Raw genomic sequence first — 3,748 nt, 5'->3', positions numbered from 1 at the left:
AAAAATTCTTTGCTGGAACCTCTTTCACGTTTTATAGACTTTTTTTGGCACCATTTGTCCCTCAGCTTCCATCTTAAGTTTGGGACTCTCAAGCTACAGTTGGACACCATGGATGCGTTTCTCATCATTTTAGATATTGAAGCTCTTTACACCAACTTACCACAAAATGAGGCCATTGCTATAGTAACGTGCTATTTCAATCAGTGGCCATGACCACATCGGATACCAACTTATTATCTAGTCCAGCCTTTAGAATTAGCTCTTAAAAAATTTTTTTGCCTTTAAAAAACTGTTCTACCAACAGACCTGTGGCACAACAATGGGGGCCTCCATGGCCCCCGATTTAGCTAATTTGTACGTTGGGAATTTTGAAGCCCGTTATCTTATTCATTTCCCTTTTAAAACCAATATCCTCCCTTGGAAACGCTACATCAATGATATTTTTGAACTATGGAAAGGCACTACATCTGGCTTTAATGATTCCCTTATCTGGTTGAACTTGTTAGACTGTCATCTAGATTTTACAGCTAAATACATTCAGATTGGATCCCTTTTTTGGATTTTCTGATATGTAAAACTTCCACTGGGTTCACTATTTCATTCATTGAATCCCAAACCAGTTAGTTCTAATACCTTTTTGCATTTTTCTAGTTGTCATCCACAGACTCTAAAAGAAAATCTTCCAGTGAGTCAGTTTTTTAGACTGTGCCAAGTTTGTTCATCTGTAGCTGATTTTAAGTGTAAGGCAAGACTGTCAGTAATCACTTTTTGGCTAGAGGCTACCCAAAATCTTGTGTGTGGAAAGCCTATTTGAGAGCGAGGTTTAGCCGCTGAGAATGGCTTTTCCTCCCACAATCAGTTCTCCGATTTTCCCAACAAATACATGCAGTGCATGCATCTATTCTATGTAATTGGAGAATACTACAGGCACACGATGTCTTTGAGACTTTTGCAAAGGTTGCATACACCAGAATCAGTAACCTGTGATACGTGGGCCTGAGTCTGAGACCAACATGGAGACTGTGATTGACCCAGAATCCTCTGCTGCTTTGGCCTGCTTGCAGTTCTGGCCATGTGAACTCTAAATGCCCTACTGAGCCTGACCTGGAGAAATTACAGGAGAAATCTGGACAGCAGCCGGAGCTGTCTAAAACTTGTGATGGAGGGTCATCGGGTCACAATGAGCAGAAGGGAAAGGTCAGAATCTCACAGGCTAACATTTCAATTACAGTGGCACCTGTGAAAACAGTTTAAGTCTTGGAGATCTCTCTGAGGGTGAAAAAAAAATGACAGGACAAAGGACTAACACAAGATTGATGTGACCACTAGGCAAGTAGGCCCCAATTTGGGAAATTTTGGGAAAGGGATCAGGGTAACATAGGCCTAATTTATCTTCTTTTTGACATGAGAAACTGTGTACATGATACTCCCATAGGTTCATGCAATTCAGGGACTTATTTACTTCAGATTGATTATTTCACCTATAAAAGAAGAGGTAGCTAATGTACAAACTGAGACAGAGAGCAGCGCTTCTCCTGAGCATTTTGCCAGAGAATTGCTGCGACTCTGTACCTCTCAAGGGTACCTGTATTGCTTATTGATATGCAATAAAAAATGGATATTTGTTTCTACAAATTTTGGTATGGTACCCTTGTGTCCATGGAGAAGCGCCTTAAGCGTGTTGGACGCTTGACCCTTGAGAGATCTGTTACTCCATTCAGATTTTACATACAAACCTTTTGATCTAATTATTTCTTCCAGTGGTGCCCATCGTCCTTGTGGTCACTGCTTGGTCTGTCAGGTGTCTATGAGGGTCACCTCTATAACTGTACCCACTAACAATTTTATCTTTAAGCTTAAGCATCAGATCTCATATCTGTCATCGAATGTCATCTATCTTGTTAAATGCTCTTGTGACAAGATTTATGTGGGGGGAAAACCAAGCAGATGGTTAAAATCCACATGATTGAGCTTACTTCATCATCGCCCAAATGCACCTTTGGTTGCACATTGCAGGTTCGATGATTTACAGTTTTGTCTTATAGACCAATTATTTGCTTTTGGCTTGGTGGGGACTTAAATCAAGAACTGTTACAACTCAAACAGAAATGGATATTTAAATTGCAATCTGTTTCACCACTGGAAATGAGACCTCAGTGTACTTTTAGGCTGACACTGTGTGTCACTGTCGTTATTACTACATGTTGTGATTGTTGCAGGTGAAGAGGCTGTGACGTCTTGATTGTGCGTTATATGAAGACCTTGTTTCTGGCTTCAGTGGTTTTTTGGAGACACTCCTCTTGAGGCTTTTTGAGGCTGCACACAGATACGTACTGTTTTTATAATTATTTTGGTGATATGTGTAGAATTTTCCATTTTATTTACATTCTATAGTCACAGTGAATTATAAATTTGAATTTACCCCTGAAGAAGCTTCTCAGTGAAACACTGGCCATGTTGTTGGGTTCACTAAAGGATCACACTTCTGTTTTTTGCTTTTATTTGCTTTTGAAAAAATTAAAAAAACTATTTCTTTGAAGGTGGATGATTGATTAGTCTGGGCCTGACACGCCATCAGGCTTATTTTCAACTTGCTGTAAGCTTTGCACGTTTGAATGGATCTTGTTATAGTTGATGCTTTTGAGTCCCATTTCTTTTTGCCTTTTGGTTTGCTTATACAGAAAGGGGCACAAAGCTGAAAAGGGTCTTGTAGGTCTGATCAATGACATTGGCTTATGTGCTGCCTCACTAGTCTTCTGGATATGAGTGCAGTGTTCAAGCGCTTCCCCACCAAATATTGCTTAATCAATTATTTGAAATTGGTATTCGCGATAAAACCTTTGATTGCTTTGTGTTTTTTAGAACATCGCACGTATGTCATTAATTGAAGATTCCCCTTCCAGTTCCATGCATTGTGGTGTACCTCAAGCTTCTGGATTATCCCCTGTTCTCTTCAGTCCTTACCTGGCTCCACTTGCCACTCTAATTCAAAGTTTGGGATGTGCAGGCTACTTCCCTGCCGATGATATTCAGATTATTGCAAACTGTGATCCAGAATCCTCTCATTCACGTTTTCAATAGCTGCTTAACTAGGGTCATTGGTTGGTTCAATCTGCTCAAATTCAAAGTCAATCCAGACAAATCTGAAAGAATCTGGTGTTAGCATTCAGACAAACGTTGCTATACCACACTAGACCTTATCACAATTTACCAATCAAATCTCGTCCCTGATACAAAGTTCTAGTTTTTCTTATGGTTTATTCATTGATTCCGATCTGTCTTGGACTTAGCTAACCTCAAGACCCTTACTCACACACTCTACTGCAAGGTCCAATTCTATGGCCTCACTTCTACGCAGCTGAGATGCATTCAAATGGTTCAAATACAACAATGAATGCATGAATATGTATGAACAATAAACAGATTAACAAGAAAAGTCTCTTCAATTAAAAAAAAAATGGTTCAAATACAGAGACTAAAGTGATCTTTGGGAAATCTAAATTTGCCCATCTTACCCCTCTCCTCTTTGAATTGCACTGGTGGCTCCCTCTATCCCTGCATATTCAGTTTAAGATCAGATGTTTGACTTTCAGAGCTCTGCGTTGGGGAACACCTTCATCTCTCTCCAGGCTCATCGTCCCTTACCTACCAACGCGCCCTCCACGATCGTCCCAGGAAGAGTTCTCAGTCCTACCCTCACCCAAGCAAGGGAACCAGGGGAGATTTAGTTTTCTTCTTTAGCTCCTCA

Source organism: Rhinatrema bivittatum, chromosome 16 (genome assembly GCF_901001135.1).
Source record: "Rhinatrema bivittatum chromosome 16, aRhiBiv1.1, whole genome shotgun sequence".
Lineage (NCBI taxonomy): Eukaryota > Metazoa > Chordata > Amphibia > Gymnophiona > Rhinatrematidae > Rhinatrema > Rhinatrema bivittatum.
Note: the sequence above shows the minus strand (reverse complement) of the source record.